The following is a 14,926-nucleotide window of genomic DNA, read 5'->3' as shown; positions in this document are numbered from 1 at the left end:
CCGAAGCTGTGAGGACTTATATATCCAGCAGCAGAAACCAGCCGGCAGGGGATTTCAGGTCCTCTGGCCATAGAAGCCCGGAGGCTCAGTCACAAGCAAGGGACCAGCACTGCCGTCGTGGAGCGGAGGCTAGCAGAAGGCCCCAAGTCACCAGCCATACGGGTGAGCACTACACGGTACACTCAGGGACGTGGGCTACTTCTACCCGCTTACAGCAAGGTAGCCAGGAAGAGTACAGACAGACGGGGAGGCCTACAACTCCACCTGGCCAGGGGAACTCCTGCTTGCTCACAGACTGACCAGGCCTCTTTTGCTAGCCACTACTCCCGGGAGGGTCTACCTTATAATCATCAGTAAAGACCCTGAACTGCACTGCAAAGACCCTGAGTCATTCCTGCTGCGCTCATGCACCATCACCCCCATCATCCACACTCACTGCCCTGAGGCTATACTCCTCCCGAGGGGAGTTATCCCATTTTATGCTGCGCACACAACACCAGCTTCAGCAGTCTGCCTCGCAGAAGTGGTACTCCCTGACCGCAATCCACGGGTGGCGCAGTCGGACAATTAACCTCAAAACCTAAGAAAGATTGCCACTGATTTGACCAGCCTGAGCCACGGGACTAGGTCACCGCCACGGAGACTACAGACCCCAGAGACCCGGCACCGGGTATCCCACACACGTGTACACACGGCCCAGGGGGCGCGGCACGTGCAGTACAGCATATTACAAACATAAGTCCCATTATTGGGGAGTGGGTGTCCCATAGTATTTGCTTATGCCTTGCAAGTAAAAGCTGCCAAAAATTAGGACGGAGGAACTTGCAATGCCCCTTACAAGAGCCATGCAGTACAGCATATTACAAACATAAGTCCCATTATTGGGGAGTGGGTCTCCCATAGTATTTGCTTATGCTTTCCCAGCAAAAGCTGCCAAAAATTAGGATGGAGCAACTTGCAATGCCCCTTACAAGAGCCATGCAGTACAGCATATTACAAACATAAGTCCCATTATTGGGGAGTGGGTGTCCCATGGTATTTGCTTATGCTTTCCCACGAAAAGCTGCCAAAAATTTGGACGGAGCAACTTGCAATGCCCCTTACAAGAACCATGCAGTACAGCATATTACAAAAATAAGTCCCATTATTGGGGAGTGGGTGTCCCATGGTATTTGCTTATGCTTTCCAAGCAAAAGCTGCCAAAAATTAGGATGGAGCAACTTGTAATGCCCCTTACAAGAGCCATGCAGTACAGCATATTACAAACATAAGTCCCATTATTGGGGAGTGGGTGTCCCATAGTATTTGCTTATGCTTTCCCAGCAAAAGCTGCCAAAAATTAGGACGGAGCAACTTGCAATGCCCCTTACAAGAGCCATGCAGTACAGCATATTACAAACATAAGTCCCATTATTGGGGAGTAGGTCTCCCATAGTATTTGCTTATGCTTTCCCAGCAAAAGCTGCCAAAAATTAGGATGGAGCAACTTGCAATGCCCCTTACAAGAGCCATGCAGTACAGCATATTACAAACATAAGTCCCATTATTGGGGAGTGGGTGTTCCATGGTATTTGCTTATGCTTTCCCAGCAAAAGCTGCCAAAAATTAGGACGGAGGAACTTGCAATGCTGGCACCCTGGTGGTATAGTGGTGGTGGAGGCTGAGGATAAGGAGAAGAATATTAAACAGCCGAAACGAGGAAGCGTATACCCATGTGTGGGTGTGAAGCGGTGCATGTGAATACACCTCCCGAAATAACACAGTGGATTTGAGTTTATGTTACTCTGCTGTCATTTGGTGGTGATGAGAAGTCTGGCCCAATCCAGCCCTTGTTCATTTTGATAAGGGTCAGCTTGTCAGCATTGTCAGTTGACAGGCGAGTGCGCTTATCAGTTATAATTCCCCCAGCGGCACTAAAAAGACGCTCCGATAACACGCTAGCGGCAGGGCAGGCCAGGACCTCCAAGGCGTACAGAGCGAGTTCATTCCAAGTGTCCAGCTTGGATACCCAATAATTAGAAGGCACAGAGGAATCACGGAGGATGCTGGTATGATCGGCAAGGTACTCCCTCACCATCTTTTGAAACTTTCCACTCCTTGTCAGAGTACCCCGCGCCTCAGGGCCTGTGAGCTGGGCGGGTGTCAGAAAACTGTCCCAGAACGTTGACAGTGTTCCCCTGCCTCTGCTGGATTGGAGTTGCATCTGTCTCGCCTGTACGCCTTGGTTGGGCAACGAACTGTGACCTCTGCCGCTAGCGTGTTCAGATGGGAATTTTTTTAAGAGTTCTGCAGCAAGGGCCTTCTGGTATTGCCCCATTTTTGTAGACCTCTCCACCTCAGGAATAAGAGAGTGAAAGTTCTCCTTGTAGCGGGGGTCTACAAGTGTCACCAACCAGTAATGACTGTCACCCAACATTTTGACAACGCGAGGGTCACGGTTAAGGCAGCGTAACATAAAGTCAGCCATGCGTGCCAGACTGGTAACGGGCAAGATTTCCGTGTCCTCACCAAGATGACGACTGACCATGCTCTCCTCCTCCTCCTCCTCTTCCTCCTCCCCCCTGTCCTCAGGAAACCCACGCTGAACCGACGGTATGACACTTGTACAGGTACTACCGTCTACAACTCATGATAGCAGCTCCTGTTTATCCTCCTCCTCCTCCTCTCCCTCATTGTCCCCCAATGCACGTTGGGATGAGATGAGGCTGGGCTGTGTGTAATCGCCCGCTATGGCTTCTTGATCCATCTCATCATACTCTGGCTGCAATGCCTCCTCTTTAATTCTCTGCAGAGAGCGTTCCAAAAGACAGACAAGTGGGATGCTGACACTAATGATGGCGTCATCGCCACTCACCATCTTGGTGGCCTCCTAAAAGTTTGTCAGGATGGTACATATGTCAGACATCCAGGTCCACTCCTGAGGTCTTATGTGTGGAGTCTGACCTGAATATCGACGGCCTTGTTGCAGCTGGTACTCCACAACTGCTCTCTTCTGCTCACAAATCCTTTGCAACATGTGGAGGGTAGAGTTCCAACATGTGGGGACATCACACACCAGTCGGTGTGCCGGAAGCTGCAAACGCTGCTGCAACACAGCAAGAGCGGCGGAAGCTGTAGCCGACTTGCGAAAATGAGCTGACAGGCGGCGTACTTTCACGAGCAGATCTGGCAACTCGGGGTACGATTTAAGAAACCGCTGAACCACGAGGTTAAGCACATGAGCCAGGCATGGTACGTGTGTGATCTCACCTTGCCTCAGAGCCGCCACCAGGTTACGGCCATTGTCACACACGACTAGAGATGAGCGTTGTTCTACTCGAACTGTTCACCAATCTCAAATTCGAGCTGTTTTGGGCGGTGTTCGAGCCGGTCGGCGAACACGAACAATTTGAGAAAAATTCGGCTGTTCGAGGTTATGTTCGATAACTGTTCGTGCACCAAAATCATAACTGGATTTTTTCTCAGTAATGATGAAAATTAATGTTAATACGCAGTTTGAGTGTACAGCGGGGTGGGGGGAGGGGCAGGGGATGGATCTCTGCAGGAACAATTAAGATCTCCATTTTTTTTTCTCTTTCCCGCATTTGCAGTGGGGAGGTGCAATCTGTCAGCCTATCAGCAGCGCACACACGGAGCGAAGTGCTTTTTTTCACACAAGCAAGGGCATGTGTGATTGGCAGTGTATGTCACATGTCCTTGCCCTATAAGACCAAGCCATTTTCCCCGTCGCCACCATTTTCTCACTGCTGCAGCTGCGTGTTAGACGGCACCGCTGTTGCTGTGTGCGCTATACCTTGTTAATTTCAAGCCAATTTTCGCACAAATATACAGATAGCTTGGGAGTAGGGAATAGTTGTGATTGCAGTCCTTTTAAGGACTAGGTTACAGCATTTTCTACGACTTTTATCAGGCAGGTCTGTGCTCTTAAATAGATAGATTGTGGGAGTAAAGACTAATTGTAATTGGAGTCCTTTTCAGGACTAGGTTACATCAGTTCCTATCAGTTTTTGCCAGGCAGGTCTGTGCCAGTGCTGTGCAAGTTTTTTTCACAGCATTTGGCTGAATCTAGCAAAGCTAATCCTTTTTGGCCTATTGCAGAGTGTGTTAGTCAGTGGAGTAGCCTATCTGTGTTGCAAGATATACCACCTGTGTATAGAATACCAATTTTTTTACTGCACCTAGTGAAGTAAAATCTTTTGGGCATACCATCATTCTATTAGTCCATCTATACTGACCTCCATCAGGTTGCAAACTGAATATAATTTTTTTCTGCATCTAGCTCTGAAAAAATATTTGGGCTTCTAGCAGTGTGTGGGACTTGGTCTATTAGTCCATCTATACTGACCTCCATCAGGTTGCAAATTAAAAATAATTTTTTTCTTCATTTAGCTCTGAAAAAATATTTGGGCTTCTAGCAGTGTGTGGGACTTGTTCTATTAGTACTTCTATACTGACCTCCAGCAGGTTGCAAATTGAATATAATTTTTTTCTGCATCTAGCTCTGAAAAAATATTTGGGCTTCTAGCGGTGTGTGGGACTTGGTCTATTAGTCCATCTATACTGACCTCCATCAGGTTGCAAATTAAAAATAATTTTTTTCTGCATCTAGCTCTGAAAAAATATTTGGGCTTCTAGCAGTGTGTGGGACTTGGTCTATTAGTCCATCTATACTGACCTCCATCAGGTTGCAAATTAAAAATAATTTTTTTCTTCATTTATCTCTGAAAAAATATTTGGGCTTCTAGCAGCGTGTGGGACTTGTTCTATTAGTCCATCTATACTGACCTCCATCAGGTTGCAAATTAAAAATAATTTTTTTCTGCATCTAGCTCTGAAAAAATATTTGGGCTTCTAGCAGTGTGTGGGACTTGGTCTATTAGTCCATCTATACTGACCTCCATCAGGTTGCAAATTAAAAATAATTTTTTTCTGCATCTAGCTCTGAAAAAATATTTGGGCTTCTAGCAGTGTGTGGGACTTGGTCTATTAGTCCATCTATACTGACCTCCATCAGGTTGCAAATTGAATAAAAAAATTTTCTGCATCTAGCTCTGAAAAAATATTTGGGCTTCTAGCGGTGTGTGGGACTTGGTCTATTAGTCCATCTATACTGACCTCCATCAGGTTGCAAATTAAAAATAATTTTTTTCTGCATCTAGCTCTGAAAAAATATTTGGGCTTCTAGCAGTGTGTGGGACTTGGTCTATTAGTCCATCTATACTGACCTCCATCAGGTTGCAAATTAAAAATAATTTTTTTCTTCATTTAGCTCTGAAAAAATATTTGGGCTTCTAGCAGTGTGTGGGACTTGTTCTATTAGTCCTTCTATACTGACGTCCAGCAGGTTGCAAATTGAATATAATTTTTTTCTGCATCTAGCTCTGAAAAAATATTTGGGCTTCTAGCAGTGTGTGGGACTTGGTCTATTAGTCCATCTATACTGACCTCCATCAGGTTGCAAATTAAAAATAATTTTTTTCTGCATCTAGCTCTGAAAAAATATTTGGGCTTCTAGCAGTGTGTGGGACTTGGTCTATTAGTCCATCTATACTGACCTCCATCAGGTTGCAAATTAAAAATAATTTTTTTCTGCATCTAGCTCTGAAAAAATATTTGGGCTTCTAGCAGTGTGTGGGACTTGGTCTATTAGTCCATCTATACTGACCTCCATCAGGTTGCAAATTAAAAATAATTTTTTTCTTCATTTAGCTTTGAAAAAATATTTGGGCTTCTAGCAGTGTGTGGGACTTGTTCTATTAGTCCTTCTATACTGACCTCCAGCAGGTTGCAAATTGAATATAATTTTTTTCTGCATCTAGCTCTGAAAAAATATTTGGGCTTCTAGCGGTGTGTGGGACTTGGTCTATTAGTCCATCTATACTGACCTCCATCAGGTTGCAAATTAAAAATAATTTTTTTCTGCATCTAGCTCTGAAAAAATATTTGGGCTTCTAGCAGTGTGTGGGACTTGGTCTATTAGTCCATCTATACTGACCTCCATCAGGTTGCAAATTGAATAAAAAAAATTTCTGCATCTAGCTCTGAAAAAATATTTGGGCTTCTAGCGGTGTGTGGGACTTGGTCTATTAGTCCATCTATACTGACCTCCATCAGGTTGCAAATTAAAAATAATTTTTTTCTGCATCTAACCCAGCCAATAGTTTTGGCCTAATACCACAGTTTGGCCACTCAGCTCTGCTCGGTTACCATCCATTGTTTTTTTGTGCAAACAACTCCAGAGTTGTGAATTAGTTAACCACCAAAATGAGTGGAAAAAGGCCTGCTGCTGGTGGAAAGGGGAATAGGCGTGTTGGGAAGGGGAAAAAAGGTTGTGTCGGTGGGGTAGGTGCAGAAGAAAGACCATCTTCCAGCCAAACTAAAATGTCTACTTCTTTTAGCGGACAATGTGATAAGATCCCTTTCTTACGGCCACGCCAATCGCTACAAATTCCAGATGAGGCACAAAAACAGCAGGTGCTTCAACGGATATCAAGTGCTCCTTTAAGTGGGCTCTCCTCCACATCAACTTCAACATCACAAATACTAAAGTCCTCAAAGGTGTCACCCAAATCGCACTTGCTTCCTCACAGCTCCCAAATCTCCAGCTGCCCGTCTGAGTATGAGGTAGAACAGATGGTTGAGTCTGCAGAGCTGTTTACTCATACTATAGCCTGGGAATCAGAGGTCGACTCCAGCGCTTCTGTGAATCCAGACGAGGAAATGATCTGTACTGATGCCCAGAATCTTTATGAGTCGGATCCAGGACCAGATGCAGAAGGTTCTGACCATAATGTAGACCCTCATTCCCAAACTGTAACTCCTGTTGGTGGAGACAATGAGGAAGACGATGATAAGACTCAAATACCTGATTGGAGCGACAACTTTAGTTTTTTGTCAGGGCAGGAACAGGTTGGCTCTGAGGACGACGGGTGTGATAACGCACAGGGTGATGATGATGAGGTCGGAGATCCCACTTACTGTCAACCCACAGTCAGCCAAGAGATGAGGTCAGCAGAGGAGGTGGAGGAAGATGCTAGTGACGACGAGGTCAGGTTGCGCCTTCCTGGACAGAGACGTAGTACTGGAAGCACGTCAACAACTGCATCCTCAAACACAACTCTGCCTCTCACCACAAGTCGTGGTGGCTCTTCAGGTCGCATGGGTGCTAAGCCTTGCATAGCCTGGGCATTTTTTCAGATCGATAAAGATGACCCAACTCGTGTTATCTGTAACATTTGTCAGCAAAAGCTAAGTAGAGGCCAAAAAATACATAGTTTGAGTACTTCATGCATGAACCGGCACATGGACATGAAGCATAAGTTGCAGTGGGAAGCTCAGTGTGCTACAATGCGGTCTAGCCGGCCGGGCCAACCACCGTCTGCCATATCTTGTGCATCCGCGGCCTCTTCATCCTCTGTGACTGGGGGGACAGCAGTCACACCTGTTTTGGGGCGCAGACCTGCCACCTCTTTACCCGCAACAGCCAGCGTGATTGGCAGGTCATCATTTTCTTTGGAGGTGGTAACACCAGCTGGTGTTGAGCGCTGTCCGACATCGATAGCACCACCTTTGGATGAAGGCAACCTAACATGTCCGCCTGCATCTTCCTCACAGACCGGCAGTTTGCCGGGGACACCCTTATCAACCCCGTCTAAGCACAATAGCCAGCCCTCGGTCCCTCAGATGTGGACAAGTAAAAGACCATTTCCTCCTAGCCATGAGAAAGCTAAGAGGTTGAATTTCACCATCTGCAAGCTCTTGGCTACAGAAATGCTGCCTTTCCGCCTGGTGGACACAGAGGATTTTCGAGACCTTATGTCCGTCGCAGTGCCCCAGTACCAGATGCCCAGTCGGCACTACTTCTCAAAGAAAGGTGTGCCTGCGCTCCACCAGCATGTCGCACACAACATCACCGCTTCTTTGAGAAACTCTGTGTGTGACAGGGTGCATTTCACCACAGACACTTGGACGAGTAGGCATGGACAGGGGCGTTACATGTCGCTGACTGGGCACTGGGTAACTATGGTGACAGCAGGACAAGGGGCTGCTGTCCAAGTCTTGCCGTCCCCACGAGTTGTGCGTCAATCCTCTTTATGTCATTTTTCCTCCACTGCTTCTGCCTCCTCAACCTCCTCTCGGTCTTCCACCTGCACCCAAAGCCTGTCTCGTCATGCCACAAGCTTTCTAACTGCGCAGAAGGGATCCTGCACACCTCCTTACTATGCTGGCAGTAGGGCTCAACGTCATCAGGCGGTTTTTACATTGAAATGTCTGGGAAATGTGAGTCACACAGCTGAGGAGTTGTGGTCAGCTCTGGAGAACCAATTTCATGAATGGTTGTCTCCACTGGACCTGAAACCAGGGAAGGCCGTGTGCGACAATGCTGCAAACCTGGGTGCGGCCCTTCGCCGGGGCAATGTCACACACGTGCCTTGTATGGCTCACGTGTTGAACCTGGTTGTCCAGCAATTTTTAGCCCACTATCCCAGACTAGATGGCCTTCTGCAGAGGGCACGGTCGCTGTGTGCTCACTTCCGCCGTTCGCATCCCGCAGCTCAGCGACTTACATCTCTACAGAAGTCGTTGGGCCTGCCACTTCACCGGCTAAAATGCGATGTGCCTACCCGGTGGAATTCAACTCTGCACATGTTGCAGCGACTGTGGCAGCACCGACAAGCCCTGGTGCAATACGTTCTGACGTATAGCCTGGGCCAACGAGATTCAGAGGTGGGGCAAATCACGCTGGAGGAGTGGTCTCAGATCAGGGACCTATGCACCCTTCTGCACAGTTTTGAAATGGCGACGAAGATGTTTAGTGCTGACGATGCCATTATCAGCATGACTATTCCGGTGATTTACATGCTGGAGCACATGTTAAACAGAATTCGGAGTCAGGTGGTGGCACAAGAGGAGGTGGAGGAAGTAGAGGAGGAGGAGTTGTATGCGGAAGGGCTAACATCTGCAAGGTCCAGACGGTCGGCAGCACCAAGGCGGCAGGCATGTGAGGGTGGGGGAGATGGTTTTACCAGGGCGCATGGTAGCAGCCAAACTAGTGAGGAAGGTGCAGGAGCCCAGGAAGAAGTGGAGGACGAACTGATGGAAGACTCATCAGATGAGGGAGACCTTGATCACATTTATGTTGTGCGAGGTTGGGGGGAGAGGACAGAGGAAGGAAGCATGATTGTTACCTCGCCACCAACACAACAGGGACTTGGTGCTCCTGGATGCGCAACACACATGAGTGCCTTCTTGCTGCACTACCTGCAACATGACCCTCGAATTGTGAGAATTAGAAATAATCCTGACTACTGGGTTGCCACACTGTTAGATCCCCGGTACAAAAGTAAATTTGCAGAAATTATTCCTGCCATAGAAAGGGATGCACGCATGCAGGAGTATCAGCAGAGACTGTTGCAGAATCTTACATGTGCTTTTCCACAAAATACCAGTGGTGCACGTAGTGAATCTCACAGTTCCAACTTGCCAACCGTGGGACCGTCAAGTGTTCAGCACTCAAACCGTAACAGAACCACAGTATCTGCTGGTAACATCAATTTTGCGGAATCATTTCACCACTTTTTTAGCCCATCCTTTGCAAGGCCACAGGAGACAAGAAGTCTGACACATAGTCAACGCCTAGAGACGATGGTACAGGAGTATCTCCAAGTAAACATTGAAGCCACGACTGTGTCACTGGACCCTTGCTCTTTTTGGGCTTCCAATCTGGATAAATGGCCGGAGCTAGCCACTTACGCCTTGGAGATCTTGTCATGCCCCGCAGCCAGCGTTCTGTCTGAACGTGTGTTCAGCGCTGCTGGTGGTGTGCTGACAGATAAGCGCACGCGGCTCTCCACTGATAATGTAGACAGACTCACGTTCATAAAGATGAACAAATCATGGATCCGAAACGACTTTTCTACCCCTGTGTCATCCTGGGGAGAGTAAAAGCTTGATGATTGGTTAAAATCACCCTACCAACCGTTTTAAGCTTTCAAATTACTAATCCTGTTTATCTGTATCTTGACTGGAAAATAATTTGGGCTTTGTAGCAGTGTGCAGCACTGATCCTATTAGGCCATCTATAATAAGCTTCACCAGATTTAAAATTAAAAATAATTTTTAGCTGCATCTAGCCCGGAAAATAATTTTGGGGCTCCGAGATGCGCAAGACACATAAGTGCCTTCTTGCTGCACTACCTGCAGCATGACCCTCATATTGTCAGAATTCGAAGTAATCATGACTACTGGGTTGACACACTCTTAGATCCCCCAAACTTTTCGATCAACCTTTTCATTTTAATAAAGACCAAAAAAATGGTCATTTTTGAAATTATAAGCATTAGCAGGTTGTTAGAAACTGAAATCAAACAGTTTTCAACTCAAAACTTTATTCTAGGTGATGTTACATTTTCACATAGGACCCCTTGTTCGAAAGGAGCTTCTGAACTCTCTCGTCCATTGAATTTGTCAGGTTTTGGATGGTTTCTGCTTCAATTGTTTTGCATGAGGACAGAATACCCTCCCAGAGCTGTTGCTTAGATGTGAACTGCCTCCCGCCATCATAGACACTCCTTTTAATGATGCTCCAAAGGTTCTGAATGGGGTAGAGGTCAGGGGAGCATGGGGGTCACACCATAAGTTTGTCCCCTTTTATGCCCATATCAGCCAGAGATGCAGATGTTTTATGTGCAGCATGAGATGGTGCATTATCATGCAGAAAAATGATCTTGCTGTGAAATACACGGTTCTTCTTCTTGAACCATGGCAGGAAGTGCTGTTTGAGAAAATCCACATACATTATGGAGTTCATCTTTAGCGCCTTCAGGGATCCTAAAGGGGCCGACAATCTCTCTCCCCATGATTCCAGCCCAAAACATTACTCCACCTCCTCCTTGTTGGCGCTGTAGCCGTGTTTGCGTGGGGTGTCCATCAACCAGCCATCCTCCACTCCATCCATCTGGACCATCGAGCGCTGCACGGCACTCATCCGTGAACAAAACTGTTTTGAAATCAGTCTTCATGTAATGATTGGCCCACTGGAGCCGTTTCTGCTTGTGTGAAGTGGATTGAGGAGGTCGACAGGATGGCGTATGCACAGCTGCAAACCTCTGAAGGACCCTGCATCTTGTTGTTCGGGGGACGTTGGAGGCACAAGCAGCTTCAAAAACTTGTCTGCTGCTATGACAAGGCTTTTTTGCCGCTGCTCTTTCAACCTGACGTAATTGCCTGTAGGAAAGAGTCCTCAATTTGCCCTTATCAGCACGCACACGTGTGTACTGTGAATCAGCTACATACTTCTTGATTGCCAAGACACTTCATCCTGATCATCGCACAATGTTGATTGTAGTCATGCCTTGACCTAAACACTCCACAATTTGTTGCTTCTCAGCAGCCGACACATCCTTTTTCTTTCCCATTTTGGCAGAAAATGTAGGCTGCTTAATAATGTGAGAGAGCCTTCTTAAGTAGTCTTGCCTTTCATTGGACACACCTGCCAAACTAATTAGCACAGGTGTCTGCAATTGCTTACAGTGATATAAAGAGCCCTGACACACATCACCATCAATGAGTTTAACTGACAAACAAACAAATTCTTCCCTTATCACTCCTAAACACTTTTTGCATAATAATTTGGAACGCGGTGTACATGTGCTTTTCCACAAAACACCAGTGGTTCACGTAGTGAATCTTACAGTTCTAACTTGCCAACCGTGGTCTGTATGGAATTGTTCAATAAAGGGCCCAAAATTAAGATAACATAGATGGGAGAGGTCTCTATGAATAGGAATTCCTAAGTATTTGATACCCTGTGAGGGCCAGGCAAAGGGAAAGTTGGACTGGATGGAATCCTATATGGATTTAGGGAGGGAGACATCGAGGGCCTCAGACTTCGCTGCATTGATTTTAAAATTTTACCATGTAACAAAGTGATCTATTTCAGCCATAACAGCAGGGATGGATATATGTGATTGAGTGATATATACTAGGACATCATCAGCAAATAGAGAGCACTTGTACTCGGTGCCTCCCACCTCAATCCACCTAATATTGGGGTTATGGCGAATTGATGAGAGCAGGTGCTCTGTCACTAGGATGTATAAGAGAGGGGACAGAGGACATCCCTGCCTTGTCCCATTGGTGATTGTGAAAGGTGATGAAAATGTTCTGACGCACCCCCTGGGCCTTGGGACACCCGGAGCCGGACCCTTTTTGGTGGATGCTGGTGGTTGTAGTCTTCGTGGCGGCGATCCGGTTCTGTGGCTCAGGGCGGTCAAACCAGTGGCGGAACTATTTATGTGGTTTTGATGTTTAAATGTCCGACTACGCCACCCGTGGATTGCGGTCAGAGTGAACCGCCGCTACAGGGCAGATCGCTAAGGCTGGTGTTGTGGGTGCAGCAGAGCGTAGCATAACTCCCCACGGGAGGAGTATAGCCTCAGGGCAGTGTATGCGGAGGATGGGGGTGATGGTGCAGGGCAGCAGCAGTAACGACACGGAGTCAGTGATGCAGTTCAGGGCCTTTACTCACAGTTCTTATTATCCAGACCACGTCTGCAGGTAACGGCTGCCCACGTCGTACTGTGCTCACCAGGTGAGGGGCTCAGACAACTCCCAGATAACTTTGGAGCGCTTCACAGGACCCCCTTTGTGTGTCCTTTGTCTGGCCTTTCTTACCAACACTTCTGTCCGGCTGCCTCGGGCCTCCTCTTGGTAAACTTGGCGCCAGTTTCCCTGACCCTATGTGGTGCCTTCCTAGCGGGTGGAGCAAGGGGCTGCGCCACATAAAATGTCAGAGCCTCCGGTTTCTAGCTGAGGGTCGTTTCCTGCCTCCACTAGTTCGGGGACCGGTCTCCCCCTTTGGCCTGACCCCTCCACGCAGGTGGATTCGGGCGTGCGGTGGCGACTCGCCCGTCCGCACCCCTGGGATCCCTTCATTCCTCGTTCCTGGAGCCTTCTCCGCTCCTCTTCCTTCCTTCTCCCTCTTGCAGGCCTGGGCCTCTGTTACTAGGCCCGCCTCCGGAGCAGAGCTCATGCAGAGCCCCTGCTCCCTGCCACTTCTGCTCAGACTTCTCTGCACTGAACTAAGATGGTGCCCACCTTTTATACTCCCTTCTCAATGCACCCAGGAACTGCTTCCTCCCTGCTCCTGCACTGCAGGGTTCCCCTTCCTCAGTGTTCCCTCCCCCCACTCCAGCCAGGGACAGGGACTGTCGTGCCCATCTCAGAGGCATATTGGTCGCCCTGCCCCACGGCAATGTGGTGTAATGCATGCAGGTGTCGGGTCCTGATCCACACTCCATCCTTATCTGAGAGTGAGATATCACACCTCTGGGTGAGGTGCAATACGTCTGTAGCAACCGAGCCCTCGGTGCTGCAGTTCCATTTATCTTCAGCCTAGGTGACGTATTGTGATACAGGGCCGTGATTTTGGCTATAAAAGGGTCCCCTAGACCCCTACCCCAAGCTTTTTAAGAGAATCATATATGGCGTGCCAGGAGACTCTTTGGAATGCTTTCTCAGCATCCAACGAGAGTATCTACTTACAAATTTTTAACTGCATCTAGCCCAGGAAATACTTTGTGCCTAGTAGCAGTGTCTGCTAGTCAGCGGATTATCCCGGCTGTTAAGCAAGCTACACCACCTGTAGTTTGGACACTTAATTTTTTCAAAGGAAATGCTTCGGGACCACGGGATACTTAGTGAAGAGCATCAGGAGGCACCCCAAGGCATAGGGGCTGGGACTGGCACTAGGATGCCTTGCGGTGGACAGCCGAGCTCGATCCTTATAAAAGCTTTTTAACTGCAGCAGCTTTAGTGGACGCTACTGGAGCTGGAATTACGCGGCTGCTGGCATGAGACTTGCCCTCCAATAGATCCTTGTAAATGGATTTAAAGTGTATTCATTCAAATTAGAGGGACAATTTAAATTAAAAAGCTTAGAGCTGCCTCCACCACAGGGGGGCTCTCTCGACCCACCAGCGGACAGGCACCAGTATTGGGAGAGGGGGGCTGGCCGTCAGGGTTCACCGCGGCTCTGGCACAAACCCGGCGACACGGAGGTGGCACGGGCAGGAGCGGACTGGCCGTCTCGGCTTCTCACTTTTTGGATTTTAGAAGGGCATGACATGCCTATATCTGTGTCTCCCCCTCCTTTTACTCCTCCACCTCTTTTCTTTTCGCATGACTATATGTACTTGTCACTTTTCCATGTGTTAGTTGTGTCTTCTGAGCAGTTTGTCAGCTTTTGGACACCTTTGAAGGTGTTTTCTATGTGTTTCTATGTGTTTTTGTTTGCCTGCCATTGGTTTTAACGGTGTTCGAAGGTGTTCGACGAACAGTTCGACGAACAGTTCGGCGAACACACGGGTGTTCGACGAACCGAACCGAACTCGAACACTACGGGGGTGGCTCAACACTACACACGACCATGCCAGGATGTAGGTTCAGCGGTCTCAGCCACAGATCTGCCTGCTCTTTCACAGCTGTCCACAACTCACAAGCAGTGTGAGGTTTATCACCTAAGCTTATGAGTTTCAGCACAGCCTGTTGCCGCTTGGCGGAGGCAGTACTGCAATGCTTCCAGCTTGTAACTGATGTGGTGATATCTGAGATGGAGGCTGTACATGAGGAGGAGGAGGAGGATGCGCAGGAGCTGTACACTGTGGGGGCAACTCTGACTGACATAGGGCCCGCAATCCTCGGTGTGGGGAGGATGTGTTCCGTCCCAAGGTCCGACTGGGTCCCGGCTTCCACTATGTTTACCCAGTGTGCCGTCAGAGAGATGTACCGTCCCTGGCCACAAGCACTTGTCCACGTGTCCGTTGTCAGGTGGACTCTCCCAGTAACTGCGTTGTTGAGGGCATGGCAGATGCTTTGGGACACGTGCTTGTGTAGTGCAGGGATGGCACACCGGGCAAAATAGTGT

Source organism: Phyllobates terribilis, unplaced genomic scaffold (assembly GCF_046119375.1).
Source record: "Phyllobates terribilis strain yellow unplaced genomic scaffold, ASM4611937v1 Scaffold_13__5_contigs__length_258822181, whole genome shotgun sequence".
NCBI classification, from domain to species: Eukaryota; Metazoa; Chordata; class Amphibia; order Anura; family Dendrobatidae; genus Phyllobates; species Phyllobates terribilis.
This window is presented reverse-complemented; position numbering follows the sequence as displayed.